The sequence below is a fragment of the Cylas formicarius genome, unplaced genomic scaffold (assembly GCF_029955315.1).
Source record: "Cylas formicarius isolate icCylForm1 unplaced genomic scaffold, icCylForm1.1 PGA_scaffold_3__17_contigs__length_32017465, whole genome shotgun sequence".
Classification (NCBI taxonomy): domain Eukaryota; kingdom Metazoa; phylum Arthropoda; class Insecta; order Coleoptera; family Brentidae; genus Cylas; species Cylas formicarius.
This window is the reverse complement of record NW_026844326.1, coordinates 23651866-23662103: the sequence shown is the minus strand read 5'-3', so window position 1 is coordinate 23662103 and position 10238 is coordinate 23651866. Positions and strand designations below refer to the sequence as shown.

Below are 10238 nucleotides of genomic sequence, written 5' to 3'. Positions count from 1 at the left end.
GAACGGGAGCCGATTAAAAATGGCGTTAAAGAAACTAACTTTGTAATACAATTACAAAAAAAAACAGTTTAAATGGCCGAGGCTCTAGGCCGACCGTCCATGCGCCCCTTTTTCCCATGGTCCCTTCCCGCATCGATTATGATTGTTACGCAAATTTTTGATAACTGACGATCCGCTAAATTGGTATTTTTTATAAACTGGTACGACTGACCTATAAATGACGTCAAAAATAAAAACTGCTTAGGTGGCCTTGGAGGGTTTAGTATCTCAAATAATTGTCACTCTATAGCAAAATTTTTTTTTTGCCCATCAATCCAACTATGCATGGATGAGGGCCTTCAAGACCAGCACTTTGGAGGTTTATTCAACATTTAAAAAATATATATTTTTCAAAATAGTTCCACTTCCAGTCAATCTGCTTGGGGCTGCTGAAAATGACGTCGATAATGAACGAAATTAGAAATGAATTTCAAAAACAATTTGACTTAAGAAAGTCATCCGAATGCTTAGATAGAAAAATTATTTAGATTTATATCTAGAAGATAATTTTTGTATTCATATTTAATGCTAGATGCGGCACAGATGTGACATTTACATGTTTTGTTAACAAAACAATAAAATAATTTGCTTAATACCATGTCCATTGGCCAGCTAAATTAACGCACCACTACTATATTTCCGAAAATGTTTTTTATTTCATAATACGCGTAAAATATATTCATGCCCTTATTAAATACATTCTTATTCTAACCTAATAAAGGTATTAGCAAAACATAAAATTCCAAAAGAAGATAAGAAAAAAATAAATAAAAAAGACAAGAAAATTGCAAAAAATAAAAAAAATTATTAACTTAAGTTTAAAATAATTAACTTTAAAATTAAATTAAAATTAAAACAATTCTATATTAAGAACGTCTTGAAAACGCCCGTAGATCATGTTCCAAACATTCTCAATTGGGTTAATGCCTGGATTGGTTGCTGGCCAATCCATAGTTTCAATTCCATCCTCATTAAGATAATCTTGCACAATCTGAGCAACACGCGGTCGACTATTATCTTGCTGTAACAAAAAATTCTCATCAATGTAAGGGACAAATAGTACCACATATTCTTGCAGGATCTCCCTTGCCAAGTCAGCTGTTAAAGAGAATCCCCTCCAAAACACAACTGACCTTCCACCAACACTCTTATCTGAGTTGTAGAGAAAAATTATGGTGTTATCTCACCAAAAAAACTCTTTCCCAGTCTTAGTCCATCGACTCCATCTGCTTCCTGTAGCCGTGTCTGCAGCAATCTTGCTATTACAAACCGTTCTCTTAATGCAGGGACTCAAAAAACGATCTTGAACTGACGGAGTTATGCGCAGGTCTTCTCAAGTGCTGACCTGTCTCCCTGTGGCATTGGATCATACGGATGTATGCAATACACCAAATCTCTGTCCAATTCTTCGAGAGCTCCGTCGTCAAATGACAAATTTTAGCAATAAAAGTTATATAAAAAAAGAAATATGTCAGTTATCTAAATTCCAACAAAATAAAAATATGGAAAACTTAGATCTAAAAACAATTGATACACAACAGCTTACTATGAAAATAAATAATTTCATTTTTATGTGAATTTCCAGCAATAATTCAAAGTGGTGCGTTAATTTTGATGGCCAGTTTTCTTATTATCTTTATATTTTTGGCCATCTCGATCTAGCTGACGTAGTGACGCTCTTTTGTTTGCCGTCTCCGGTAATTGTAAATATCCGGTGCACACAGGATGTTTTTTAGGTGACTATATTTGCGCGGAAGCGGTAAAAAAGTGTTGTCGACGCATTTGCGAAGCGTTCGAGTTTCACACCGCGTGTCAGCTCGATATTTTCGAGTCGCAAGAGGAAAACTGTTGAAGTGCCCAAAAAAAAACTTTGTAGTAAAAGCTTACTTTACTTACAATTAACACACTCGTTGATAAAGTGACATCGACTGATTAATACGTAACAAAATAAAAATTAAAAAAACGAAATTTGTGATTTTCCGAAAAAAAAACAAATACAAGAAATATGTACTAATATAATATAGTAACAATAAATTTTGGTGTAGGTAAATTAAATACAACCATCAAGCCCCTATTATTTTTAATCTTTTTAAAGTTGAATAACACAATTTTCTTTTATATTCTCGCCCCATTCTACACCTAAAATAAATATCGATAATTTTTTTAATTTGATGTTCTAATGTATGGGACCATTGGAGTCCCTGGTTTTACTATACAGCTACTAGATTGTACATAGCGGCCTTGCCCACGCTGTTAAAACAGGCACTTTTGAAGTCAAGATCACAATATGCGGTTGCGCGTGTCATTTTAAATTTCGCTGACAACCAATAAGACCTGGCGGATTTCAACGATCAGAATGGCCGCTGACAGTTCGTCGACTCGACAGTTTTCAGTTAAGGCATAGCGTTTTTTCGGTACGATTTTGCCAAATTTTCTTGAGCAAAGTAAAATTTAAGGATATGCGCCGAAAATTATTCATATTTATAATGTTTACGGTCTAATTTGATTTTTATATGGTTAGCTATAGAAAATACGTAACTTGTACATTCCTGTCGCACGAAACAGCCGTACATCGCGAAAAATAAAAACAATCTGGGGACTCTCGATGGAACCATTGCACATGGCGGACGTTGCTAATGCCCGGTTCCAAAAAATCTGTAGAAATCGGTTGAAATTAGTGTCATTTAAAGAAAATTTTGTTTTGTACATTTGTTATCTGAAGTGATAGAGAAATTTGGGAAATAGTGTTCGTCTTACGCGGATGTACACGGATTTGTGATTTGTGATTCCATGATGTGTATGTTAACACGGTTTCCGGATGTCTTATATTCACGCTGGTAACCAGGCCGGATGGTATCGGATATCCCGTATAAGATAATTGCGGGAGCCGTTTGATGAATCGGTCGTCATTTTATGACAATTTATTTAGAAGTTGTTCTCGTTTTTGCATATGTTCATCAACCTGGGGATGATGGATTGGTCCAGACCCTTCTTTAAGGAAGGCATTCTTCAGGATTTTTGTATATGTTACACTTGTAAGCTGGCCGAGTGACTTATTGTAGTCGTGGCCATTAGAAGTAAATCCAATCCAATCCAACAAGCTGGCATCTGCGTAAAATTTGCGGGATACATCGTTTCGAATCGACAACGTCGCGTCTCGTCGACGGTCGTCACACATGCGTGACGTATTAACTTTAATTGTCGGTGCCGCGCTGCACACGCTTTGTGATCTCTGCCAAAAACGCGACAAAAAAAAGTTTACCGTCGAGCGCCGCTCTTTTCAATTTCGAGGCAAAAATATTTTTGAGTCCGTTTGGTTGGTTGAAGTTCAGTGTATCACAGATGAAATAATTTTAGAATTTGGAGAAGAACGCTACGTATTTGAAATTTTTAAGTTTTTATGATTTTTAAGTATATCTGGCAACACTCCGACATTGAGAAAATTTTTACATCACCGGCTGCTACACTTACGGCAGCGAGCGATATTTGATAACGTTTCTCTCTAATTCTCTAATAACGAGATTGCTTTCGAAAAATCGTCGGTGAGCGGGGCAATTTCGTCGCAAATATTTCATCCAAGATACACGTTCCACTGGGTTAATTCAAAGACAAAGTGCTTTACTCCTCCGATACGATTTTGGTCTTAAATGTTAGCTATAGCGATTTAATTTTACAGTTGTCTTGTACATTAGTACAGACTTCACAAGATTGATTTCGAAAAATCGTATCTGGGCGGGGCAAGTTCGTTGGAAGTAGCGCGAATCAGCTTTTTATTTTAAATAGAAGGCGCTTCGCGGATTCTTGTCCTAGAGGGACGAATTGTTTTTCTATCGTGCCCTTGCGGACCATTATGGAACTTTCGCAAAATAGATGTAATTTGATTGTGAATACACCCTGTATAAAGTGTCCTTCACATCTCGTCGAACTTCAAAGTTACAGCAAACATCGGTAAATATTAAAATTTGCCCAAATAAAAGCGTTGTCTAATGATATTTTTTCAAATATCTCGCGCCCTTTACAATTGACAAAACCTGAAACTCTCTCACGACACTTAAAATTATCCCATCTTTAACGGTTTTTTAATTCTCGCCAATAATTTACTTACAAAAACGGATCATTTAGATTTTTTGCCCATAAACGACACACCCTGTATATGATTCAAACTATGGAAGTATAGCTCTCGATCTTTCACGTTTCCTGGTTCAAGAATTTTTTGAATATAGTAAATGGTTTTCGAGAAAATAATCAACGACGTCATCGCGTCTTGATAGCCCTCGAAATAACGATTTCAATATGGATTTTTTCAAATTTCCCGAGCAGCTTACAAAAGCAAATACAAAAATTGTAGCTCTTGACGGGGCCTATGATACTGTTTGAACCAATTAGCCATATTTTTTACGATTTTTGATTTGCTAATAATTTACTCTGTAAAAGAACAATTTTTAAGAACGGTTTTTAAAAAATGATGTATTTTGTAGACAAACGCGATTTTTATTTTTTTAGAATACTTTCCGACCCCCCATTTTCAATAGGTTCCGTCATGGGGCAAGGCTGCATATATGTGCCAAATATGAAGTCGATTGCTTCATATTACGGACACTTATCGTATTTCATAGCATGGTCCAAGAAACAGTCGAAAATCGCGAAAAAAAGATGCTTATGTGCCTCGTGGAGGGTTAAAAAGGAGGAAAATTTCAATTTTGTAGCTCCAACGGTTCGAAAGTTATTCATGAAAAATTTTCGAATCTAACAAATACAAAACGTGTGCAGTTAGATGCGCTCTGTGAGTTGGTTCCGTAAATATAAAAGCGTGTATTTTGTATCGGTTATTAGACGTATGCATGGTTGCCTGAGTCTCGGGCGGTTAAGCTTTACCAATTTACAAACGCACCTACCGCGTTTACTGTGCAATAAATTCTTACGAAATGTAGTGGAGCACCACAGAACGTAGCATTATTTATCGTTGTTCGCTTAGACACAATTAAACAGAAAAAAAAATGAAATTAGTCCAATAACCGTAGATCCGTCTATTGTAATGCATTAATTAAGCTATTAAGTAGATAAGGACGATAGCTATTATGAGCAGGGGAAAATTTCGACGAATGTCGAGAAAACAGTGCGATCATTACTGGTCGTAGGGATTCTTAGATCGTATTTCCGGCACTTCCGCTTGTACGTACCTATCGGGTAACACGTGGAACCTTATCGGGACGCATTGTCTAAACAATGTAGTACGTGCTGCAAGAAGTCATTGATATTAAGCAAACACGCCTCGATATACGCATTAACATTATCGGTCATTTATTGTAATCATTTTTATCCATTTTAACGCCTAAACTTGAATTATTGTTTGCAAAAAGCGCGATAATTCAATTACACTTTATTCTTCTGTTTATTTAGTTATTATTCTTTCTTTAAATATTATTACTTCTAATTGTTTCATGACTAAGGAAAAATAGGTACTTATTTCTTCTAATAATTATTATTTTTGAAAGAACGTAGTTTTAAGAACGCTTATTTTACATTTTTATTTCATGGAAATAGAAATAATGCCTAAGACACAAAGATTTGTGCTCAAGTCGTTTGTTAAAATTTTGACTTTCTTGGGAACTAAGAATATCCGGCCTTATGTTTATATGAACTTTTTTATTTGTTTTTGGATGACGAGTTTTTTTTGAAACACCTTACATATGTATGTATTTTAATACAATCTGGCACAAACTCTCTAAGCATCAACAGCCATCTTTTAAACATTTCTGAACAAATATTATGCGCGCCACTGTTTATCCATTAAAAAAAAGCATCGAATGACGTCCATCTAAAAAGTTATTTTTTTTTCACCCTGTAACTCAAAAATTCGCATGCACAGTGTCAATGCCATTAGGTTATTTTGTACCAAAAATCAAGGGAAAAAATGACCTGGTTCTGGTACGTTGCTGATTGAAGTGCGATGTAAGAAAAAAATAATAAAAAATAAGGCTGAGGTGGAAGACTTAGTGAATTATCGCGCAGATCGACTGGTAGACATATATACAGATGCTAGCGTGTGTTGATCCCTAGGGTGTTGAAATCTGTGAGGTTCTGGAAAAACAGTTTACAATTCTAGCAGATTGTTAATATCAGTGGCTTATTGTAGGTTGTTATTGTTATTAGTATAAAAAACTGTTACTAAACAAAACCAATCAAATGTCGTAATAAAATATTTCCAAATGGTAATTACCCACTTTATGTGCAGCACTTTTCATGCGTTTATACTTTAACTTGGCAACATCGAATGTAACCAAAGACTACCGTACTACCTAGACGACCGCACAAAACAGAAATAGCAAAAGGAAAGAAAAGAATTACAAAATTGAAGAGAAAAATCACGCAGAACCAATCTAACGCCAAAGGTAATTAGTAAAAGTTTTAAATAAATAATTACCGCCAACGTTTTATTGTATGAGTGAGTGTCAACAACCGTTAAGCATCTGTAAATACACATCTACTACGCAAGTTTTAACACTCTAGTGACCAAATTTGATAGTATTTGTAAATGTACTGTTTTTCCAAAACCTCAAGTTCAACACCTTGGTGTCAAAACACGCTGGAAATATGCGACCGATAGGCACTCATTTTCCATTAGCTTTATGCGGAGTACTAGGAGAAATGAAAATTAAACAAATAAAAACAGTATATTTTCTGGGAAAAATAGTCTTCCACCCTCGTAGAAAAGTCAATTTTTCCGAACCCAATCGCGAACTCGACGTTTCGTACTTCGCGAAGTGTTTATAAACGACGTACGTCGTCGTTATCACCTGCGCGTCCCACTCCGGCGGTACGACTGCCGCCCCACCTGCCCCTTCTCGACCGCGCCTCCGTAACAACAATCAAGGCCCGCGACAGACCGAAGAAAGTTTAAACAGTTTCGTGAGTCATGCAAATCTAGTTGCAGTGCGGGAGCATTTTGCAGTACCTTTTGGATTTTGCGTTGTCGTTGTTATTGGTACTCTGGACCGGGAAAGCGCCGCCAAAAGGTAAAAGGGTACCGCCGTTTCTTTTTTTGAAAACGCGATCGCCTTGATCGACGACGGATCGGCCTTGGTACCGATTTTCGATTGTTTTACCGGTTTTAGCGAACCGGCGACGTACCAGCACGAGGTGGTACTTTTTTCGCGTCGAATCGGTAAGACGTGGTCGATATTCGGTACAAGGAACCCGTAAAATTCTTCCAAATTGAGTACTCTTAAAAAAGTAGTACCCCGTCGATAAAAGTGAGCCGACGTTTAATACGACTGATGATCGTACGTAAATTGAAGTCGTTAATTCGGTTTAAAAGTCGCTTTCGTTAGTTCGAAATAAAATGTTTAATGGAGAAAAAATCATTTTGTCAGGTTGGAAGTTAGAAGCTAATTTTAAAAGTCGTACCTACGATTATTGTTTAGACCCGTCAGAAGAGCTTTGGTTAGTACGAATTAAAATTTGTAATGGACAAAAAGCCACTTTGTCTGTTGAAAGTTAACAAACAGCTGATGGTACCATCGTAATTTTGTTTTTTTCTTTCGAAGGTGAAGATCATCAGGATTGACGATCACTCGCATACAGTATGTACTAGATATTTCGACACTTTAACCATCAATATTAATACTAAAATTATGTATGTATTTATTTATTACAACTTTAACACCCTGTATCGCGAAGAAGAAGATATTTCTATATCTATGAACCTATATTAGGGTGGGTCACTAAAAAACGATTTTTTTTTTATCTGACATACAAAATCTAGCTGCTAGTTACCTGTAGAAAGTACTTACCACGTATGAGCTCTTAATATTAATATTAATTATCACCATTAAGCCAATTTTATTAATAACTTGAAATTGGACGCTTTTCAAAAATGGCCTCTTATACTTTTTCGATAAATCGAAGCATTTCAAAGACATTCGAGGTCAAAGATTGAAGAATTAAAAGAAAAATAACTTTTTGTTCTGAGCTTTGTTATTGACTGAAAAATAATTATTCTGGTAAGAAAATTAATGCTCTACAAAAAAGGTCTCTTGTGGTTTATCGATTACTCGAACCATTTTGAATCTCAATGAGTACTTAGTTTTTAAAAAATATTTTCAATTTATTCATTGAATTAGAAAATTTTGGAATTATTTATTATCTAATTTAGAAAAAAATCTTTATTTAAGAAATATCAATAAATATATAATATACATTTTTTAGATTTAGTTATACAAATCGACTTTTCTTACATTTAGGAAATAGTCCTCCATGTTCTTTGACAACTTGCTGCAAGTATTGAAACTGTTCTTCGTTTTTAGTCACAACTTTCATTTGTTTGAAATACTCTTCATTTTCCTTATAACTCTCGTCTCAAAGATGTTGAACAAATTCAATGACTTTTGAGCAACGAAATCACTCAGATCCTTTTGAATAACCGAATTGATGTTCTTTTGAATTTAAATTGGTAATAAGATATGATTATTTACATATGAGATTAAATCGAAAGTGCAAAACTATAATGAGGATATTCTTCCCATTAATATTAAGAAGAATACGTGGTAACTATTTTCTAGAGGTAACTAGCGACTAGTATTTTTGTGTGAGATCCAAAAAAAAATCGTTTTTTTTTAACCAATCCTAACCTATATACAGTCTGTCCAAGATAAGGATGTTCGTGATGAGTATATTGCAAATGGTAATTTTTTCTCAACAGCATGATATACATCCTTATCTTGGACACACTGAATTTTATTAACCCTAAAAGGAGAGTTTTACTAAATTCAGAAATAAAAGTATAAAATAAGAGTTTCATAATGGGATTTCTTAACAAAACACTAATAACGTGCGTTATATTTTACTTTTTTCAAAATGGGTTCAGTTTAAACACATTAATAATTTTGGAAATTTTGAAATACTTACCTTATCGAAATAAAAACAATAACAAAAGTTAGTTTACCCAAATTATATACTCTGCTTCGGACTCTGTATCTGTGAAGTTTAAAAATAATAATTGATCGAAACCAAAAAAACGCAGAACAATAATAATCGCTTTAGATTTACTGTTAATGGGTGCCTATATTTAAAACGCCTTATCAAAAACAGAAAACAGTTTTGTAGTCCACACAAATCCTGTCGATCGGAATTGTCTATAATTTTTGAGGAAGGCCAATAGATTCAAATGGATAACCGATAGGTCTACGAAAAATCTTTTTAAAATATGTCGAATTGTACAATGGATACAAAAGCCATTTTTCCTAACCGAAATTTGAGTAGCACCTTGAAACTAAAAATTTAGAAGCGATCACCGGTAGCCATGATTGGCAAATTATCGATGGATATCTAATCATTTTTTCAAGGCTGCCGAATGGGCTGATAACGTTCCAATGGCGTCAAAGTGTACGCAACTAAACGAGAGAGTTTTTGACTCGTCCCAGATGTCATCGTCATTTGCTTCTTTTATTTGTGCTTGTGTCTCTAAATTTTTGCGGTAAATTTTGATGCGGAGGTGTGCAGAAGTCGTGACGTAACAGCGAGGTGGGTATACCTACATACAAGATATTTTTGAATTAAGGCGCTCTATTTTTGTGGAAGAATTTGAAAGACGCATTAGACTGCTAATTGCTAATAAAGTAGTTCTTTGGTTGTTACCGAAATATAACTTTGAAATTTACGATTACTAAAAAGCAATTTTATTGATACCGTAATTATCGCTCATGTGGAACTATTAATTAATACTTAATTGGTGTTAATTCTTAGTTTTATTATTACCGAGTTTGACTTTTAAGCGAACCTAACTATTGACTTTAAATTCTCTTAAGTTATATTCCATGGAGCCTCACCTTACAGTTTTTAGGTACCGCTTTCACAACCCACATAAATAGTGCTAGATACAAAATTAATAACTTATCTGATTGTATACTGTTTTATTTTTACTTCTTTAAGCCCCGTTATTTAGGTTCACTAAAGCCGTTCGGAATTATAATAGCGTAATAAAAACGGTTTCAAGAATCCGGCATTAAATCGAAATATATTTCCGTTCAACCGCAGGTATTAACTTGCCTAAAATTTTTCACATAAAACCTTCCTCGGGAAATCCATATATTATTCATCAATCTATATAAACGAGGCCTCATCGCGTCACCAAAAAGAAGAACCTTAAGAAAAGATGCTAAAGACATCAAAAAGAACTATACACAAGTTTTACTTTTAAA

The 10238-nt window shown here is 34.7% G+C and overlaps 1 protein-coding gene across 4 annotated transcripts in view; it reads left to right on the top strand.

The window, feature by feature from the left end:
- LOC132700170 (clavesin-1-like) overlaps window positions 1-10238 on the top strand; it is a 34066-nt gene that overhangs the window by 16637 nt on the left and 7191 nt on the right. Inside the window, exons 1-2 of one of the 4 annotated variants that reach the window (XM_060667336.1) lie at window positions 6914-7055; window positions 7587-7622. The exons of 1 other annotated variant lie outside the window; for it this stretch is intronic. The gene's annotated coding sequence lies outside the window, so the exon portion shown is untranslated. Of the gene's footprint in view, window positions 1-6904; window positions 7056-7586; window positions 7623-9420; window positions 9562-10238 lie in introns of those variants that run through there. 2 more of the 4 variants (XM_060667335.1, XM_060667337.1) reach the window with 2 other exon arrangements.